The sequence below is a fragment of the Argiope bruennichi genome, chromosome X2 (assembly GCF_947563725.1).
Source record: "Argiope bruennichi chromosome X2, qqArgBrue1.1, whole genome shotgun sequence".
Classification (NCBI taxonomy): domain Eukaryota; kingdom Metazoa; phylum Arthropoda; class Arachnida; order Araneae; family Araneidae; genus Argiope; species Argiope bruennichi.
The window spans coordinates 15,911,511-15,934,904 of NC_079163.1; the positions used below are offsets into that span (position 1 = coordinate 15,911,511).

The window sequence follows — 23,394 nt, forward strand, 5'->3', positions numbered from 1 at the left end:
AGAAGATTTTAAAAAAAATTATTAAATACAAAAAAGCAATAACCAACTCATTTTCAAATATAAAAAATAAATATCTGAATTGAAATTGAAAAACTTTTAGAGTAGGTTGTACCAAAAAGAAGTTACAGCTGGGAATTTTCACTTTGAAAATATTATCCATTACATTTTCTTTCCAATTTAAAAAAGTGTATAATATTTTTTGCAATAACTGAAATAAAGTTATTTCAGTTCTGAGTTATAAGTTAATTAAAACTGAAAAGTATAAAACATTGAACTACAATAACTTTCACTCAATGCGATCATATCTAGACAAGAATTTGATTTTACTGATAAATTAATAACAGCAGCTAAATTGGGTAAAATCGAATATATTTTTATCACATCAAGGAGGGGTAAATCCCACTTATCTAAGGACTTTTTATAATTTATTTCAAAAACAACAATTTAAAAAAATCCTTGATTGTTGCTTATCAACAATAATTCCTAAACAGTTCATTTATATATTATTCATACTTTTATTGTTTTGTCTTTTAAATTATTGAATATTAACCCATTTTGGCCCTTGCTAGAGTTTTTTTCAGCACATTCAACTTCCTAAAATCAACAATGTTTGTTGCTCATTTTTGCTCACAAATATCTCATGATTTTTCTAAATTCTACAAAGAAGCTATGAAATTTTCAACTACATGACAGCAATACATGGATTCATTTTAGGAAAACTTTTACACCTGCTCAAAATTTCAGCTTTGTCTTCAACACTCAAATAAATTCTTTCTTATTTATTTTACTTTCATAATTCAATTACAGGCAACAGTGTTTTAAGGCAGATTTTTAGCCAGACCTGGCAGTAGAACTGTCTATAATAATCCAGGCCATTTTTGTCCAAACAAAAGAGCATGAACTCCATCTCATAGGAAAAATAACTCCCATATGTTTCCTTACATGTAGAACATGATATTCCATGAACATCAAATGCTACTGCTGGTTGAAAACAAAGGATCAGTTAATTCTGTACTTCAAACCTGATAGTATTAAACAATACAGTGGTCACACAAAATCAATATTTTTGAGTTCATTTGAATATGGTGGTTCAGAACCAGTATAATAAAATAACACAAATGATAACATAAACTACAATCATATTATGCAACATCCACTATATTATTTTTAATTTATCACAAAGATTAAAATTTAATTACAAGAGATTAGTTTTATCAGTAACTATCAAGCAGAAATTTTCTGCATAAATTTGAATAAGTTATTACAAGCATCTCTTTTTAATATCTGTAAATATTAATTAGAAATAAGGTAATTTATCTTTCAAGATGATAAAAGTCATTTACATTGACCTAAAATCAATTCTTTCAACAGATTTATATTTCAATTACAGTCAAAGAACAAGGAGAACATTTCTTCATGAATGGCACTGCTTCATGTTTTAGGGAAAAATTATATTTTATAATAGAGAATTTGACATTTCTCAGTTCTTAATATAAGAAACATTTTACAACTGATATCTCAGAATTAAGTTATTTTAATTTCAGTTTGAATTTATTAATTATTCATTGAATAAAAATGATTTGTACTTAAACATGTACATTATTAGCTTATCTAACTGGAATTAGTTTAAAAAAACAATTAAATAAAATCACAAAAATCAACATTCAGTTTTTAAACTAAAACAGATATTATATTAACTTTATTATAAAGTGAAGCATTTTTATATCTTTTCTCTCATTACACGCTCATCTATCATATGCACATATAAGGAGCTGAACAAACAGACAATACATAATTTTTTTTAAAATAAGGAAACTAATTTCGAATAAACAGCTATTTTCTACATCATTCTGTATTAATAAAGGTCCATTCTACATAATTCCTAAAATCAACAAAAGCTTATTTTTCACGTTAAAGGAAAATTATCTTCATCAAGCATTGTATTTTTATACAAAAGGAGTTCACTTTGGAATAAATCAAAAATTAAACTATTCAGTTATCAACATTATTTTGAGTTGAATTTTATTAATGTAGTTCATTTATTAATGTAATGAATTTTATTAATGTAATTCATTTTTACTTTGATGGGCTTTGAATCAAATTTATCTTAGTCTTTGGTTTAGAAGTAAAACATTTTTAAAAAATCGTCTAAAATATCCAAGAAAAATTTTTTAAGAAATATTTATGTAAATTAAAATTTTTAAAAATTGAATATAAAAAAAACTTCATAAAATTGTTATTAAAGACACGATAAATGCTATGTATTTTAATACTCGAAACCACCTTTCTATAATTTTCAGGATATTTGTAAAATCGAAAGAAAAATAAAACAATCATCTTTAAATTTAATTTAATTGTTTAAAACAAGATTTACAATATTGAACCTTACATAAATAATATAATGAAAAAATCATAAAAATATTTACTTTTAATAGGTGAAACTAAATGAAATGACTTTTACTTTGTAGTATATCTATTTACCTCCGAATTACGCGAAATATTACAGACTGGGTGGATTGAAAACATAGATAACAATAAAAAGATTAAAAACAAGGATTCAAATCGTACTCGTAATAACGAGCCAATTCTAAACAGTCTTCTCTTCAGATCAGTTTGTTCTTGAATTGCTAGATCAAAATAAGAAAATTGAACAAAAATAAATCAAATTTCCAAAATTGATTGAAACATTTATTCTTTGCTAAATTATCATCAAGAAAGATCTTTTTTAAACACACACACACAATTGTGTGTGTTAGTGTGTGTGAAAGCAGTTTAGGCGCTGTCTATTTTATGAAATACTGATAATTGTTTGGAATTTATATCAATGGGGTTTTTTTTTAAAGCAGTACTTAATTTAATTTTGCAAAGAAAAAAACTATGCCTATTCAAAAAAACTGAGCGTTTTTATTAAAATCCCAAATTTTTCTGTTTGTTTTTTGTTACACCACCATGTAGATTTTTAAAGCAAATTATATGAAATTTCAGAATACATGACAATATGCCAAAGAAGCATCGCACTAGAATTCAAAATAAATATTTTAAAATCTCGACGAAATATGAAAATTTTTGATGAATAATTTTTAATCTTCCAGTGGGCGTGTATATAAGAGATACACAGGCGAAGAATTTCGTTTAGATCTTTTTAATACAGGGTGCTACAAAAGTCTTTCTTTGGCTATTCTTGCAGCTACATTCTACGAACTTTTAGTCAAAATTTGAAATACGAGGGATTAATAGAACTCACCAAATTTGATATTTGTACTTAAGAGAACATACTCATGATTATGGTGGTAAGTATTTGATATATCTTCATTGTTTTAAAAAATAATGTAGCAGTAACCAACAGCTGCATTATTCATTCTAAAAACAATAAAGGGAAAAAAAAGGAAATACCTAATATTTTTGGCAAAATGAAAGAATTTGTTGAGTGAAGAACCTACCTCTTTATAAAGTGAACTAAAACTGAAAGTGGCGAGAAGAAAAGCAGAACTAGGTTTTGAAGAAGTAAATGATCAGTTATCAGATTTAAAAAAAATAATGTAAATCTGCCAAAATGCAAGGTTTATCTTCCAGATTTTTCAGAAATATATATGCTTGGAGCGTTCTAAACATATTTCCTCTGACTGCAACGAGGCAAGGAAGTGAAAATGAAAAGCTGAATTCTTGCATTTTATATCTAAATTTCATTTTTTTTTATTTCCATATTGTTTCTATAGTAATTTATTACAAATGTAAATATTTCATTCAGAATATTGGCAATTTCCTTAATTTGTTTGCAGATCTTTCAACTTTGCTTGATAATTTTATATTGCTTTCGTATTTTACAATTACATTGTTTCCATTCCTATTTAACCGCCATTTTTAAAAAATAATTATATTTATTAACCTCTACTCAATTATAACCTAATTTTAATAATTAACTTCTTACAAATTCATATTTTATAATTGTGTATCTGAGAAAGGTTTTGTAGAAGTGAACTGCGAAATAGTACATATTTTTTCTTTCAGTATTGCGAAACTTGTTAAATAGAACAACTTATTTTTAAAAAAATATTCCAGTTCAATAGAATTTAAATAGAGAAGGATAATGGAATTTCAGAGAGGTGCATTTAGGTTGCCCTTTTAGAAAAGATGAATAATAATGAAGATTTTTCTACAAATTGATAGTTTTCCACTCTGAATTTACAAATCGTTATATTGATATTTATAATAAATAGTTAATAGTAAAAATAGCAAAACCTTTAATATGAATCAAATTTATTTTGGGCTCAAAATAAAATAGTCACAAGATATTAAAAGTTCTAATCAGAAAATAATAAAAATAAACAGAAAAGAACAAATTCCGAGAAAATAGCCCACAAACTTTTGGCATAGCTTATGCACTAGTAATTTGTTTTCTTTTTCTCGCAGTCCATGGGCGTATCGTCAGGGTAATCGGGTTATTTTAATATTTGAAAAGGAAATAATTATAAATGTTATTTTAATTATTATAAATAATTTGATTTATTATTATCATCATAAAACAATTACAAAAATGATAATTTTTAAAATTTTTTAATGATGTAAAATTATTTGTTTTAAGTCTTTTTTTAAAAATCGGAAATTAAAGGAAGTAGCTGATAATTTATTAAATAAGCAAACAAATGTTCCCTTTATTAATAATTGAAAAAAATTGTAGAAATAAATTTTAAGTTATTGAATGCGTAGGCGAAAGGTTCCAAATTTTTAATAAAATGATACGGTATGTTTGATATGCTGCCCGATTTTCTAATGAAAAATAAATATTTTTTAATGCAAAGGAATTGTGATTTTTAATAAATCCATTAAAAAACGTTGCTCTTGTGAAAAATCATCAATTGAACAAGAATTCAAGATGTATTTCATTATAATTACCACTCGGGTTGTTATATATAATTGAAAATCAATAAATGTGAAATAAATTTTTATAAATAATGGACAATTTTTATGATATGAGGAATTTTAATTAATAATTATCATCGTTTAAATTATAATTATTTTTATGTTTACAAATAAAACATTATAATTCAACTATTTGATGAATGAATGTTTATTTTTCATAAAAAATGAGTGAAATAAACTTATTTGTAAATAATTAGTTTAATTTGAATAAGTTTGAAAAAATTAAAGAGGAAAAAAAAAACCAATTCAAAATTAAACCCCGACCACCCGCTTACAAAATGATTACCCTGACGACCAGGCCGGTGGGCAACTGAAAATGGGAACTAAATTATTTATACATAAGTTATGACAAAAGTTTGAAGGCCATTTTCTCGGAATTGGCTGGATATTTTAATGAGTGAACTTTCTCAAGGTATCCTACCATTATACTAAATCTCATTTCGAATTCTATTTTTCAACCGGCCCTTTAGTTCTCTTATCCCAGCCTAATTTGTTCCTGATACAGCCATATCAGGAGATTCTGGCATTGACCTAACTGATGCCAAGTGTTTCTGTCGAAAAATAACATATCGAATAAAACTTAATGTAATTGAAAAAATGCTTTCAACAAGAATGTCGTCACCAGTTAATACAAAAAAAGGAATGGAATCCAAACAAAGAGCTCTTGTTCATTAAGGTGATATAGTATTCTTTGGATGGTCTGATGCCAAAATGTTAGAACTATTATTTGATAAAGATAGTGAAGTACAAACACTGAAATTGATAAGGAGACCAATTGATACTGTAGTGCTTTTATGTGATCAATTCAAAAGTTTCTATAACTCAGAAATTCATTCAATCATTTCTATGGATTCTATTTTGCAGATTCCAAATGTTACCAAACCTGTAGAGATGCATAATCCACTATTTTTTGAATAACAAATAATTTTGCTATTGTTATTTTTAAATATTTGTTCCAAATATCTGTTATTTCAATCATATTATTAATTTAAAATTATTATTTAATATTAAATATAAAATTTATTAATTGTAATTAATACTTAATTTACTAATTTAAGTAACGTGTGATTGAATTAATTTATCTATTTCAGCTTACTTCTTAAATTTGATTTTTTCAAAACTATTTATTTAATTTCTGTATTGGAGTAAATCATTTTCTGAAAAATTTGAAATAAATATAAATGTCATTTCTTTAAATTGTTTACTTTAGTTCTATATTCTACCAATAGATGGCGCCAGCAGTAAATGGAATATATGCAAAGTCAAATCACAAGCAATTAAGAACGATTTGTATGGAACAGTTCATCAACACATACGAATACCAGTAAGACCCGTTACTCTCATGAAGTGGAGCGGCGACTTCACACTTTCCAGTGAAGTCATCGCTCCGATAAATTTCAGTGATATGCAATTCAGTGATACGATGATTCCAATAACCGGTCCGTTCACTCTTCAATCCGTTCACAGATTTCTCCTTTTCTGTTATGTTCGAGAGCTTCCATTGGACAGATCGTATCGATTGTTACTTTCCAGTGAAGTCACCGCTCCGGTAAATTTCAGTGATATCGTATCGATTGTTAGTTTCTATCGTGATCCAAAACCTGTAATCGAAATATCACCAGTAAGATCGTATCAAGGATTTGAATCACACCCCTCTTTGAAAAGTATTGATCACCTGTATTTGTGACTTTTTGATATTGGTTACGTAATAACCGCTCGTAAAATATTCGTCATCCCTACAAACCTGTAGTTGATATTGAAGATATTCATTGACATGTCACTGGTACTGAGAAAGTTCCCGACTCTATTGAAGGTTTTAAGGAGGTGCAGAATCCTGAGATGGAGTATCGTGATGATATATCTCTCCTTTCTTGAGTTTCTAGAAGAGTATAGCTTATAAGGAGTCTTCGAGAACAAAATCTTCTGAACGCCATGGATTTTGAGTCCTATTCTCTCCATTCAAAAGATGGAAAATGCCAGGGAAAGAAGTTGAAGCAAATTTTTAAAAATGTAACTCGAACCTGTAACTTGTGAAAAAAATGATATGTTTTGATGTATATCTTGAATAATGCAGTTTTATCAATCTTGAATAAAAAGGAATCCCGAAATGTGTTTCTTTTCAGATTTCCAATATAATAATAATTTTTTGATTGCCATAAAAGCATTGGGTAGATGCATAAGAACTTTTAGAGATTTAATTTAGAGATACTTGATTTTCTTTTACTTTGATATATAACATTGAAAGAGAGTTATTCAAATATTATATGAAACCAATACATTGTGTCATTTAAAATATTTTTGAATGCTTGTCTCAATCTATTACGTGACAAATATGTTAATTATAAATCTAACAACTGAGACTAGTATTTCATTCAATATCAAAACACGTAGGTACAATAGCTCTTTTTTTTTAATCTTTTAAATGAACTATCAAAATTTCTGCACTTCTTTCTCTACTGCCTTAAACAAAAATTTAGAAAATTCAATATTTTGCTTTTTTGTGGAGTCAACAATTGCTTATTGAAGAATTCTGTGAGAAAAAGGAGGGTACAATGTCCCCAAATTGTAATGACTGGGATTTCTTATATCAAAATTTAGATATATTGATTTACCAACGGCACAAATGTTCAACAACCGTGGTGATAATATAGAAAAGTAATATGTACCAATGCGTTTCAAAGCTTTGTCTATCTCTTTCCTTTCGTGAATAAATATGATCTCTCATATGACTTATAACTTTATTTTTTGAGTCCCCCCCCCTAAGTATAACAAATTCCTTAGAGACAGATATTTAAATTCTGAATATTAGAAATATTATTCATCTAGGTATTTGAGGTATATTTCTAAATGTATAGATATAGAATTATTTAACAAGCAAACTATCGATGAAATTAAGAAGGAATTGTAGATTATTTTGTTGAAGTACGGCACAATTAGTGTCTTTATGGATCATTTAACAAAAGCCTTTGTGAAGAAATGGAACCCTGAAAGCGACTCAGCAAGCACACGGTTCTTAAGATTAATAATACTGATGACGGGTCGTTAGGAATTTTTGAAAATACTTGAAAAATGCCTTCAAAGATAATAGAGTATAATTTTGCTGGATTAATGAAGAACTAAAAGCTTGGAGTTGGATTAAATTTGCTACTTTCTTCGTTGTTGACCTGTAAGCTAAAGATTAATTTACCATGAATAACGAATTTTCAAGTGCTGAAATATTTGTAGATTTATTGATAATCAAGAAAACTGAACAAGGCAGAAAATACAGCGCTGTCGTAAAATCCGGAGTAAAACTCGAGTAGAATTAATAAGAAAACCTAATTTTCGGTTGAAATTGTTTCAGATATGAAAAATTAGTTATATTATATACTGTAAGAGATTTTGGTAATACTCAGTCAATAATAAAACATATTCAAAAGCATAAAATGCGTGTCAAAAACTTAGTTCCAAAAATAATTTTAAAATAAAATTTTAAATATTCACCGTATTTTCAATCATTGTTCATATCTCCATATAAAAACTATAGCTTTGAAATTATATTTGATATAATTATGCTTATTATGCAATTATTGCAGTTATTTTTAACCATCCAATTTTACAAAAGCATAAAAAAACAGATTTATCAAAAGCTCAAGCACATGAGACATTTATTTTTTTTACTGCCATGTAAAAGTAATAAGCAATAAATTGATTACTGTCCCATTATATTGAATTTTTTTTACTACCATGTAAAAGTAATAAGCAATAAATTGATTACTGTCCCATTATATTGAATTTTTTAAAATGCACATTATTTCTATAGATAACATTAAGATCTGTATTATTTTTGGCTTTAATTCAAACCATGCATCCTCAGTGGTCGATTTCAATTCTTAAACTGAAGAATACTGCTGTACCATTTTAATAAATTGAATGTATCAGGATGCCAGCCCCACTCGTTTTTCATAGTGTTAGAATCAAGATTTCGCGCTGGCTAAGAGAAACTGGCACCATGATAAACCTAAGCCCTTTTAATGTTGATTTCAAAAATGTATTAAAGTTTTACCGTGTTAGAAAGTTCAATATTTTTTCACCTAAAATATCACTAAAATAAAACTAATGATCGATAAGTATTTCTTTGTAATTTTCAGAATTCTCTGATCAAACATAAAGGCTAGAATGGCTGACCATTGAGACAAATCACTTCCATACAATTAGTAATGCATTACCATTTTGCTTATTGACCACACTTTTTTATTCTTATCTAAGGTCATATCCAAAGCATACATATCCATAAAGAATGCTCAAATTCATTTTTTTTTCAGCGCTGAACGTGACATTCAACTTATTATCACCAATTCACATGTGCTGTTTGGTGTCCACTGCAATTGTGCTTCTTTATGACATGGTCTCAAATATGATATCCAAGACATCTAAGGGTTTTTCACGTATTCCAATTCTTCTATGAATTTTTTTTAATATTTGTCTTCCGTCAGTATTTATAATTCTAGAAAGAAAATGACTCGCAATTTAAGCCAAGTTTCTGATGCCTGGGCTACTGCGGAATTGGACAATCGCTACCTCTGTGAAAAAGATTTCTTTTGCAAGTTTTTATCATGAACCAAGAATTGATTAATTTCAAGTTTCAACCATTTTAATGAAGCTCCAATTTCAGAAATTGACTTCAGTTTTGCTGTTACGGTCCAGGTTTCTTTTATACTTACTTGTGTGAGATTTCTTATCCATTTTGAACATATGTCAATTGATACGTGACATCAGATACGTGAGCTACTACTAGAGTGATTTCTTCAGTTTGCATAAATGCAGTTTTGATACGATACCTGAGAAGACAATTTCAGATCTATGTGGAAGTTTATAAATAGTTTACAGATAATTCTGTTTAATATAATTTTAAATGATACATATTTATTAAATGATACATATTTTTAATATGATTTTTTTTAATTTACATACGAGTACATTCTAGTTTTATGGCATTACTAGTTATAAACTAGTAATGCCATAAAAATAGATGATCAGATATCATAGAGAAGTCTATTTTCCTCTTTCAGGAAGAATAAGTGAAATTTAAAGTATTTTTACTTATATTACTCATTCTATCTGGTTTTATACTGCACACTTCCATATACAATTCAACGCAATTAAATTAATTAAAATAAAAATATTTAGATTAAATTTCTTTGTAAATTTTCATTATTTATTAAATCAAAATCAACTTCTGCTTCAAATTCTAATAAAAATACTTTCCTTAATATCTGTTGCTTATGGGCCATCGTTTCTTTCGATGTTGTTACTCATGAATAAATTTTTGCTTTTTTTCTAAATATTTGAATAATCAAATCGAAACTAAAAAAAAATCAAACTGAATTTTTATATCAGGATAAATTAAATGATCATCAGTTCGAATGAAATGCTTGCTGGATGTTCAATACAGAAGCAATAAAAACATTTCCGATTTATTGTATGAAATGGAGAATTTCCAAACATTTTTGTTCAATCATTTTCATTTAAGATCATTTTCATTCCATCATTAAGTAGAAAAAACAAGCACTCAAGTTTGTGTGTTGAATTATACAGCCTCTTTATTCATTATGTTAATGCGAATATCTGAAGCATTCTTAATTTTTTTTTGATTATCGGTTTATTATTATGAACAGATTCATTTTATTTATACAAATAGGGTGCGAGTTATATTCACAAAGCTTATGCAGTGCAATCAAAACTTTAAAGGATAAGAAATAGATACTATACGTTTTAGATACTATCTGCATCTATCTTTTTTTTTTATTATAGACTTCAAGTTAAATGCATTTAAGTACAAGATTTATTTTTAACTGAAAAGCAATTTCTCATGGGTTTTTTTATTTATTTTTTTTTTATTTAATATGTCATGAATTCTCATTTTGTTTGCCTTTGACATTCTTTTGTTTCCTGAGCATATATCCTTTATAAGCTATTTTTAAATTATTATTTTTTTTGTATTTTGCGCATATATTCTTTTTAAGTTGTTGTATTTTTTGTGTGTTTTCGAACAGATTCTTTTGATACTTTGTTTTTGCATTATATCTAGATATTTCTCTTCACATTAGTATTTTTGATATTGTATGCTTGTATTCTACTCTTAGATATATTTGTATTTAAATTCAATAACTTTTTTGTATTTTCTTCTTCCATTTCATACCTATTTAACTGATCAGAAATCTCAATCTATGAGCCCGGATGTAGAACTGTGTTTGGTTTTATGTTTTTTCTAAGCAAGATTTCTCAAAAATTTACGTAGGTTATTTCATTCTGTGTTTATAAAACGCCTCCAAAGTTTTATAAATATGCAGGCTTTATGAAACAAGGTTGACAGAATTGTGATGGTTTTGTCACTAACATTATGTGATTACAACGGAGTACAAGAAATGAAAGAAGGGAAAGGAGACACTAAACATTGTTTTTCACGTGACAATTGACTTACAATATGGTAAATGTGAAAAATGCCAGTAGTCCTCTGATTAGTTCAGAAGGCACTGTGAACGTTTCCATAACGAGTGAGTTGTTTTTGTGATTCCCCAATATTTTCGCCTTTATTTCCAATGTTTGCCACTTATAGTCTTCAATTCTCTTCGAAGGAATGTTTGTTATTATCCTTTTAAGATAAAATTTATAGGTAGCAATTCAAGGACCAGCTTTATTTATGCGTTATCAGCACTTATGCTTTTATCTTCAAGCAGCTAAAATAATTCAGCAACCTTTAGATAAGAGAGAACGTGTCAAGTATATCAAACAGTAGCATTTTTTGATATAATCTGTCAATTTTGGAAATGATAATAGATATCAATCGAACAAGTAAAAAAGATTCTATTTAATGAAATGTATCTTTAATAATTTTATTAAATATCTTGGCAAAGAATGTCTTACATTTAGGTGAAACGTTGATAAATGTGAAATTTGTTCATCTGATACAATTTAAAGACATATTTAAATGAAAGAAAATAATTTTCATAATCTTCAATCAACAAATACACTATGCAATCTAGTTCCTTATGTTTTCAAAGAATGTCGGGAAAAAAAGTTAGAATTATTATTAACTTTAAACTTAATTAGAATTATTATTCACTTTAAACTTAATTAGAATTATTATTTACTTTAAAACTACAGTGTTACTTCTCTATATTTTCATGAGACCAGAGGAGTAATTGTGCACACCAGAGGGAGGAAAAAATAAATATTTATATAGGTATAAATGTTCTATGAAATTTGTAAGTAGTAACGAAAAATGTTATGAACGACGAGAAAATGTCAAAGAGGAAACGTAAGTGCGGGATAATTTTGTGTATTACCTCGTATTTATGGGGTAATTTCACTGCCAAAAATAATTTTTCTTTAAATGCTTGCATAAAATTAGGAAATTTTTAAGATTAAAGTATTTGTTATGATGAGGAAGTGATTTTATTCTCTTTAATGGTATAAATGAGGAAATGAAGAAGCATTCTTGATTATTTATTTAAAAAAAACTACATTATTTAAATCATCTCGGAAAATTAGAAATTTTAGATATTTTCTTTTAAAACTTCGTCACTCACGCAAAAACTTCATTAGCCAAATTCAGCGGGTGTGCTCAGTGTGAATATTTATTTAACTTTTTTAGGGCAGAAAATCTCCGGAAACTTCATTGCCCGTGAAAACCAGCATTTTAAAGAATCGGTGGCAAATTTTATTCTTCTGTGACTATTTGTATTTTTTTCCCCGAGTCCATTTTAAATATATTCTTTTCCTACTCAAAATACAAATGATATATTTTTTTGATATATTTTTGATATATTTTATTCATATCTTCTAGACATATATAAACACTTTTTAACAATTTTACTTTAAAAATATTGATATGAGCTGAGGGTTAAAGAGAACATACAGAAAACAAGATGGTCAAATTAAAAAGTAAGGAAAAAATTGTTGTTATAATGTATAAAATTTTTATCAGTTACAGCAATGCCAAAATCGATTTCTTCATGGAACAATCATTCATCTGAATAAACATTACCACGTTCACTAACAGCAAACGTTTTGATGAGTTGAAAAAAATAGACGGGCTATTTATTTTTACGTTGAAATTAATAAAAAAAAATTGATTGAATAACATTCATGCTGTTTTGTATCGCAATAAAAATGAGTGCTATAGCATTCTTGCCCAAGAACGGTAATGTCATAAGCACTCATTTACTACATGAGATAGATGAGGAAAGAAAAATATGCATCAGGTTCTTAAGTGAAAAACTGGAATACTTTTCCGACTATTAGTCTTTAAATAGAGAAACTATTTAGAAATGCTAGTTTCATTTAAAAGCGGAATCATAAAAAAGGTTTGACTCCATCTACACAGATATTTAATAAATTAGGTGAACAGCATCCTATGAATATTATATAATTTGATTTACAACAAATATTATAACTTCAGGCCATCCAAAAACAGATGTGTACTATCTGAAAACTTCTTTATCTAATGCTCAATCGTCATGAAATCTGCCACAAATACATTTTTGTTTCTCTTAAGATTCAAAGCTTTTTAAACAAAAAAGACAGAGATGTTAACATAATGGATTACTTTGCGACGAAAACTCTCATTTTTTTTAATCGGCTAAATATTATTTATACAGGCGCAGATCGTTTTGCAGTTGGTAAGAACCATGGATGAAATTTTTTCGAGAAGGGATATAGGTTCGATATCTCAAATATTTAATAAAAACCAAAGTAAAGTCAAATAATAAGCAAATCAAATCAAGGAAAATTAAATTAAACAATTAAAATAAGAAAACAATTTAGGATATTATAGAAAATTTTTTGAGAGTTTAAAATAATTCTTCATCTAGCTGTCTAAAAATATGCGATACATGTAGAAAATGTACGACTTAAAAAATCGATGCAATCATTTGAATTAAAAAATATAATTGTAATTACAGAATATTTTTGTTTATCGGCTGTTTTAACTTGCTTGTTGCTTTGTTTGACTACATGGAGTCAAGACTGATTCTGAATATTTTAGTTGAAGATTTTTCGATATTGAGTATTTATCGAACACCACGACAATTTTTTCTTCGTTTGATCATCGTTTAAATGCATTCAATAGTTATATAAAATAATACAAAGTAATAAATCGGCGTATAAATTTGTATGAATGTGAATCATAAAAGAAAAAAATTACTTACCAACTTAGACTATTTAAAATATAGAAGAATTTTAACAAAGAAATTTTCAAGCCACGCAGAGCAAAAGAACTAGCATAAGAACTATATAAATAACTTAAATGGATAAAAGCAGATAAAAAGTGGACAAAGGTCTTGCTTATCGGAAATTCCTTATTCTGAGAAAGGAACTATTTATTTCAAATACTAAATATTAGATAATGACCAACGCAAATTTCTCACAATCTTTGCTAAAGAAGTGACGGTTAGTTAAATTCCCAAAAGGCACGAAGCAAGCAAAGCGTTTTTAGATAATTTTTTTTCCTTTTTCGTACATTTAACTTATAACTAATAACCAATAACAAAGCAATAATAAGCAATAACAAAAATATATTTGATCAGTAACAAAATAATACAAAAATATTTTGACCAATAACAAAAACATTGGAAAGTTTCATGTAATGTACAATTTTCAATTTTTCTATCCCTATTCTTTCATATATATATATATATATATATATATATATATATATATATAGAGAGAGAGAGAGAGAGAGAGAGAGAGAGGGAGAGAGAGAGAGAGAGAGAGAGATAAAGTAATGCATCTGGCTAAAAATTCGATTTATGGATTTTAATAAATACCGATTTATTAGATCATTAAAACGAAGGAAAAAACACATTCTTAGAACAATGTGCGTATACATGACCATGATAATAGGGTTTGACGGTTTTTCAAACCCGGTTTTAAAAAACCGGTTTTTTAAAGTAAATTTGTCACATTTGAAAATAGGTTTTTAAATTAAGAAAACGGGTTTTTTCTGAACATCAGGATATTTCTCTCCCTCTTCATAACAATAATAATAATAATATTAAACAAACAAATATTCTGAATTTTATCGGTTGGGACCGATTTGTCTAACAACTGAAGGCTCAGGCGACGAGACACTAATTTATTAACAAGAAAAAGTATATCTGAATTTCTGTCAAATGAACTAAAAAAAATTTAAACACTGAAATAAGTTTGAAATTATTATATGCTTTAGGAAAACGAATTCAAGAAAGAAGTAGAATTAGCAACTCTTCTGCTGTATTTGCACATTTCCAGTTCAGTGAAGAAATCTAGTGTACATTTTTTAGCTTTAAAAACCGAAATTATTGAGTTATCTGGAAAGATACTGTCTAGAATATTTCCGAATTCTTGTGTAGAAACCAGTATGATGAAGAGCAAATCGAAGAAACTACTCATCAGAGTAATGCTGTTTTAAAAGAAGCCATGGAAAAATAAATCAATTCAAAAATTTCTTGAAGATCCTGAAGAAAAACTTAAAAATCCAAAGACACTGAAAGCTGAATTTTCATTATTTGAGTCAAAAAACTTAGCTTGAATAAAAAAAATAAAACGAATAAAAGAACAAAAAACGAATAGACGAATAAAAGAACAAAAAAATTAGATTTGTTGTTTGATTCCCTGAAAACTATAAAACCAAGCTTAATAGCTAGTGAACGAGTATTTTCAATTTCAGGCAATGTTATGTCCAAAATAAGAACAAGACTTAGCCACCGTTCAGTGGATATTTTATGTTTTTTAAAATCCTATTTTCTTAGGAGAAATTAAAATTAATGAAAATAATATGAATATTATTTGAAATTTTTGTTTCAATTTTCATTAATTTGTGTAAGTAATATGTATATGTAATTCTTAATTTTTAAAAATATATTCTGACTTTTACATTGATTTCGTTTTTTGTTATTTTATATAAATTAAATAAAATATTTTCCTCTATTCTATTTTTTTTTTTTTGACAAAAATTCGAAAACCGGCTAAAACCGGTTTTTTAGAAATATTGAACTTGATAACCTGCTTTCCAAAAAAGTCTGTTTTTGTATAAACCCTACATGATAACTCAAAAATTCAGAGGGCTGGATAGAAGAAATTTTGTATGTGGTTCTCGTATCAAAATCTTAGCCCTGAATTAAATTTGCGACTGAATCAATCAGAAGGATGAGAAATATACCTACATGCAGAAACTTTACACACAAACATTACTTACCCGGTTTTTCTTTTTCACAAGACGGCTTTTCGATCAAGATTATGAGAAGCTGCTGTCTAAATAAGAAAATTCCTTATTCTTTTTGTGGGATAATAATGGCTTTCTAAAAGCTCTGTCACTGAGGATAAGTCGAACTTCCTTGTGATTGGACTGATGAGACGTTTGTACTGAAGTCAGCGTCCAATGATGACGCTTGTAATGGCGTCTATTTTGAATGATTCTTACGTCAGAACTTGTAGGGCTGTATATGATAGTCCAGATATTCAGTTTCCTGCATGTATTCGAACTGGGCGATGTTTCATTTATGGTAGCAGGATTGTCTTTCACAACGAAAAACTGAATTTGACTCTCAGTTATATAATTAACCACGCAATCTCAGTTAACCAACCCAATTAACAAAACATACCTGCTTTTTTTCAGGAAATAAGTAGAAATTATTATCAGGAATTTTCTTTTTGAATAAAAGAAATAGAAAAACAAGATTTAAATTCATAATAAAGTTAAAAAAAGAGTTTAAAGTAAAGGAAATAGAGTTTTAATTTTATTAGGTGCTTGCATGTAATTTGATCATTTTTTCCACTTTAAAAAGGCATTTATTGAGAAAAATGGGTACAATATATATCAATAAAAATATTTTCCATAATGTTCTACAACTTTTTCCGTTTTTTGTCCGCTAAGTCTTGCAATTGATTCTTTGAATTTTTTTGGTCCTCCAGGCCATTCTTTGTCAGTGACATCGAAATCTCTCTTAAATCGTTGAAACCAAAGTCGACAATTGGGATATAACGGAGCAGCATTACCATAAGTTTCTAAAAGTGTCTGATGGGCTTCGGAAGCAGATTTCTTCAAATCAAACAAACAAACAAAAGCAACATATGTCAGAAATGCAATTTAGAGCGTTCCATGATTGAGGTCTTTCTACTCTGAATAACTCAATAATACTAAATGGAAAACTTTCAAAATGATAACAATAAAGTAATAGTAAGTTGGCAAAACCCAAAACGTTTATATAGACATTGTTGTTTATATAGATACTTCGCATGTTTACCAATAGATGTCACTGATTAAAATACATGCGAGCACCTAATACGTATAAAGAGATGAGAAATTTCTCTCCGCTTGTGTAACAGGAGAGGCGTCGCACGTTTCATGAAAAGTCATGAACTCCGTTCGTTTGTCATTTAGATACAAACAACTACGGACCAAATATGTAGATCAGAATCCAAAATTCTAGTCCATCGTGGATGGCGCCACTAATGTAGTCCTTGTTGCTTAACTTGTGTGTGCTTCGTTGAAGTGGGACGGGCAAAGGATGCACAGTGAAAGTCGAAATTCAGATCGGACTGTTGTAAGTCTGGTACTTTGCTCCCAGTGCTTTATGGGCAAACTAAATTAGTTTAACATGTCAGTTGTCCATTTTTTGACGATCATTATTTAATTTAGTTAGATTTTTTTTTGGTGCCAAAGTACAATAAAAAATATAGTCATTGTGTCAATAATGACAGAGGATTCTAATAAGTGATACAATATTATTAAATTCTAACATTATGAATATTAAGTCATTTGAGCTTTCATAAAATCATTTGTCATCATTAAGTCCTTTGTCTCATAAAATCAGCAGCTGCTGAATTAATTTCTTTAAGTAACGGATTATAAATTTCCAAGTTATGGCAAATACACGGATTAACTGAAGGAAATTTCTCAAACGTCTTTCGAAGAAAAGCAAGGTGACTGGTTTTATTTTTTTATAAGAAATATTGGTTCAGCAATTTCTGAGATGGCTGAGTATTCTGTTTAACTGTGTTCACCTGCACATTTTAAACACCGATTTGTTATAAAGAAGATATATATCCCGAACTATTGCCTCATAAGTCGAAACTGAGAAAATAATTCTTTCAATTCGACATTGGAATCTTTAAGTTTTGAGCATTAGAAATAACAATTATTGAGTGGGGTTTTTTTTTCTTTTTTTTTTACTTTGCTTGTTTCTTCGTAACGCTATCTGGAATAGAAAAAGAGAGCACTTAATCCTAAATTATATGAGTTGGATGACTTTCCCAACAAGAATTTTTTTACAAATTAAATTTTCTTCGAAAACTGTCTCAAAGAAAATCCTAGCTTTTAGTTTAGGTATATTAACGTCCCGTTTTAAAGCAATACTAGGGCTAATTTGGGACGGAGCTAGCAATTTTGAAGAAGATGACCCCTCAGCTGGCACCCCCTCTCCAAACTCCCATACCACATCGGCAGAAGGACGTTTGACCCGGACAGATTTAAGATGCACCAGACCCGTTGGCACGACGGTTCTTCGGCGGAATTGGGTGTCGAACCTGAATCCCTCCGTCCCCGAAGCCGAGACCTAAGCATCAAGTCACCATGGCCTCAGAAAGCTTACCAACAAAAGTTTTAGGAATAATGACGAAATGCTCAATGATTTAATTAATTAATTATTTGATAAAAAACTGCATGAGACTTTGGAGAGATTCATAAGAATCTGTCAATAACTTAACCTTTTATTTACCGAATTAGCTTACCATCAATTTTTCCTCTTTATTTTTTCACAGTTAGTTAAATCTTGGAGTAGAATGTGACTAGAAAAGAGGGAAAAAATTTATTAATTAAACTAACAATTAATTTAAGAATAATAATTAAATATTTTTTTTATTTCTCACCTTAGCTTATATCTAATGTTTGCTATTTAAGCTGCATTCTTCTTGATTTTATGAATACCATGAGAAAAAATAGGCACGCTGCAGAGATATCAGACAGATTTAAATGGTATTTTTAAGTACCATCGGTAAATAAAGGCTTAATGTGAAATCTTTCAATTTTGGCTTTTATTTCATCGAATTTTTCATTTATGAGTTTTAAATCAAGACTGTTACTATCCGTTTTCTTTAGCTTTTAAGATGAATGTTTTTGCTTGGAAGATAGAAAAGTGTCTCCCTCATCATTAGTATTCATCAGATAAATTTTCATTATATTAGATGATTTCAGTTGTTTCAGTATTAGTTATTAAATTGGACGTAAGCCTTTCAGCTGGAGTAGAAAATTCATCCTTGCTAAAGCTATTAGTATTATTTAAAATCTAACCAGGTTTTTTTAAAAATTATTTTTAAGAGGAATTTTACCTCTAATAAGGGAAGGAGATAAGCATGATTGAAAAGAACTTATTGGCGCAAAAAGCAGGCATCATCAATTCATTTGGTTTTGGCCTTTCAATTTGGTTCCAATAATGTCCTATTTTTGGAGGATAATAATTCATCAGCATTTGTTCCTTGGCTTAAATAAGAGAATTTTAAACATCTTTGTTTTTCTTTTTAAAAATGAACATTAGTAGTCTTTTCGACAAAGTTGAGTCTATCATATCATTATTCAACTTTCAGCCTGCCTTTCTCTTAAAATTTGGGTCAAAATTTTAGAATCACCCTGTATGCAGATAATATAAGAGTTGCCAGATGCTTTCAAATTATAATCAATTTCTTCTTATGCTCTTTAAGCTAATATAATTATGATCTGTAGCATTTCAAAATGAAATTTTACAATTAAAATGTTTGTCTTACCTTAAAATGACTGATAAGAGGTACCGCAAAATACCGCAGTCTTTCAAGCATTTTCAGAGGGAGAAAAAAATATAATGTCATATAAGATGACCTTATCTGCTGCTGTTATTTGTTTGTTAGTTTATCGATTCCTTATCATATGCTCTGTGTGAATGCCCGGGTCAATTATGTAACTTGTCATATTGTATATCACAGTCCGATACATTTCCGTTCTGCCAACCTCAAAAGAAAAAAAAAGGCATATTTTCTAAAAGTAGATAGAATTCATATTTTTGGATTAAGAAATTAGCAAGAAGGAATTAGTTGCATCAAAGTTTTACAAATTTATCTTGTAAAGAAAACGGCGATTTGAAAACACAAAGGAAATTTCTTTAAAATTGATTAAATATTTTTGGTCTCTGAAATTGTACTAGTTTCTGTAACATTTGTTGCTTTGGAAGAAATGATTTTATGGTTTAAGAACAACCAAATGATGTTAAGAAAAGAGCCAAAATGAGATTCTGTAATTTATATTGCATTCAGAAAAAAAAAAAAAGAATTATGATTTATTGAATTTTCCTGAAAACTGTTTCTTTTTTCATTGTTATAAGTTTTTTTATATATATATTCTAATTATTTTATTAATCAGTGATGAAATTTTTAGTTTTATTGGGAAGTTGTTTAATGGATATTTCGCAAATACTATTGAAGAAGCAATAATATATTGAATATGTATATTTTTGATGTTTCAGTTCGGTATTATCTGTTAAGAGAGAAAAGACAAAATAAAAGCAAGCAATTCAACAACAACAGAAAAAAAATCTAGTTAAGAACCCTGCATGTCATTGTCTATAATTGTTTTTACTTATTTTTTGAATGTATTTTACGAAGAAAGCAAATGCTTGAACGAATCCGATATTTTCGGTACTGCAGAAACTTTTCCTAAAGCTTAACAATGAAATTTATGACTTTTATTAATGGATATGGCTATTCGAATACCTTAACCACCTTTTAAATAACTAGAGTTCACTATTTCCATTATTTCAATTTAATTTGCTTTAATGATATTATCTATCGAATGTTTTTAAAACAGTTTGAAATCTGTTATATTAGGATTTTTTGAAGTCCTGATTATAATAAGTTTAAATTATATTAGCTCTCGATAAGTTACTTAAAATATGATTTTCTTTTTTCCAAGTGTACTGTTTTAGAATTTTAATTTGCGTCTCGTCTGTATTAAGCAGTTTTTCATTATATTATTTTTATTTTGTACATTTCGAGGAACCAGAGGAATAGTGGTATAAACTGAGAGAATGCATAAATCAATAAAAACCATTTAAATTAACTATTCCTAAATTTAATTAGAGAAAATTAACAAAAAGGATTATACACGACTATAAAATTTAAAGACGAGAATGTAGAAATAAGGAATAATATTGTATTTTTTATAACTTTTGTATATTATCTGAAAGCGATAGAGTGATGTTTGTTTTTATTTCTTTAGAATTAGATTTTTTAAAAATATTTTTTTTAACAATTTTTAAAACATTTTTATTCAAATGAGATCTAAACTCGATTAGGGACAGAGCTAAGTAGAAAGCAAGCAATGTGATTTCATCTATTAGAAAATTAAGGGCTTGTTAGTTTCTAATATTTCCCCTAGATGGCAGTACGAACCAAAAGCTTCTGCATCAACGGCTGTACGAGTTAGGGAAAAATTGTCAGTGTCATCTAGTTAGTTTTCTGATACATTTCACAGCAATTTTTTAGAGGGGTTTGAGAGGTTCTGTCATTTTTAGGATAGTCATATTTTCCATTATAAGCTAAATTCATGCTATTAGAAGAAATTGTTTTGTCAAATAACTGAAAGTTTAAAAAATATTTTTCTGAGCAATATGGAAAAATTTAAATATTTTGTAAGCATTTTGAAAAATCAAATACTAAGAATTATTTTAACGTATACGATTACTACAGATGCTACATAAATTGGAATGAACGGGAAATAACAGTAAGAGGCAATTTGTCGAAAATAATATACATTTCTGCAAATGATGTTCCGAATATTTATGCATAATTAAGAACAAAATGATACACTATTTATTTGACCTCAGCACCACCTTTAGGAAATGTGATAACAATTTTGGTCACCAATTTTTTTTTTTTATACTTAAGAAATTGAATTCCTTTACCAAGGCAAGCCCTTCTCGCCAGATTTTCAATCTGACAGGCAATAAACATCTCTTCAGAGTCTAATCCATTATTCTGGTTAAACTAGTTGATTTTAGTTGATCAATTCACTTGACTATAATACAAGATTAATACTGTTTTCTTGATTTGATAATCGTGGTATAAAATTTTGCACAACAGCAACAGATTCTTTTCTATGTTTGTAATTTCAATAACTTTATATACATCTATTAATGGAGTGATTTTTCATCTGTAAATCTAACAGAATCGATCATTGATCTCTCTCTGTTGCCAGAATTGGCGGGACATCTCTTAATTTGAGACAATTTGGTGGGCATCAGAGCCTTATATAAGATTTTAAGGATTTAGAGAGGGGAAAAAAGGTCAGAAAGTGTTCTACTCTCGTATCTCATGTATATTGACACCTTGGTCCCAAGGGGGGGGGGCTCGTAATTGAGGCTGAGAAACTTCCGGCATGGTGGATGGTTCTCGCCACCTGGTGGGCACACAAAAATGTAGGGGTCTGTCTCCTCTCATCGATGATGGGATGTACTTCCTTAGGAAGGATTGTACCGTGCCGGTGATGGCCCTTAGGACTCAACCACAATTCCCACCAGTGTTGCTGTTGCGGCGGTCCGGTTATTCAGATTTTTCCGTGTGCCTTCCGGTTGGTCGGAGTAGCCAATTTGTGGTTGTGGTTACTGACACTTTGTTACATATTTTTTACCTTATAATGTCATCAACTAGAAAGCAACTATAGCATTTTGGACAGTTAGCCTTTCTTATAATTAAAAATAAAATTTGATGCAGATTCACAATTTTGATGAGAAGACTACAAATGAAATTTGATTTATCTTACTTGTTGCATTTTTGAGTTATAGAGTTTATATAGACCTGAACAGATTCGAGAGACAATAAACCTTTTATGGGTTTGAACTAAAATCAGATATAGATCTACAATTCTGATGATTAAATCGTAAGTCAAATTTAATCATGCATGCAACCCTTTGCATTTTGATGTTGCTTACATTCACACGGAAGAAGAAATGCTTTTCTATTGCCAAACTTCCTCCAAAAGTTTGCAGTTTCAGTGTTGCAGTTATAAACCAAATTCCATTCCCTAATGTTGCGTTTTCGAGTTATTGCGTTCATTGAGCCTGCAAACCTACATATCTCTAGAAATCGGTTTTTCGACCTTTGACCTTTATTTAACCTCCAGGCTAAATTCTTTTGATCTGTAAAACGTTCTCATTATATTTCTTATACAAGAAAGAATCTTGCATTTTTAAACTCAATTTTGTTTCCTCTGTTAATGGTCCTGCTGCATTCGACATACGTGCCTCTTCCGAATTACGCTACTGAATTGAACCGAGAGTAGAAGTGGCACATTTAGACAATATAAGAACAGAGGCATAAATTTGTTTTGAAATGCTTCCTCTATCCATTGTCGAAAATTCGTCTCCAGCTTAGCAGGCATGCATAATGCATGAATTTTTGTGTAAATATTCTTATTGTCGCTTTTTTAAG

At 28.6% G+C, this 23,394-nt stretch overlaps 1 protein-coding gene across 3 annotated transcripts in view; it reads right to left on the reverse strand.

Annotated features, from left to right (window-relative positions):
• Positions 1–14,196, reverse strand: part of LOC129960599 (2-acylglycerol O-acyltransferase 2-like) — a 34,388-nt gene extending 20,192 nt beyond the window's left edge. The window contains exon 1 of one of the 3 annotated variants that reach the window (XM_056074103.1): positions 14,112–14,196. The gene's annotated coding sequence lies outside the window, so the exon portion shown is untranslated. Of the gene's footprint in view, positions 1–2,426; positions 2,570–14,111 lie in introns of those variants that run through there. The other 2 variants (XM_056074102.1, XM_056074104.1) reach the window with 2 other exon arrangements.
• Positions 14,197–23,394: the final 9,198 nt, after the last annotated feature.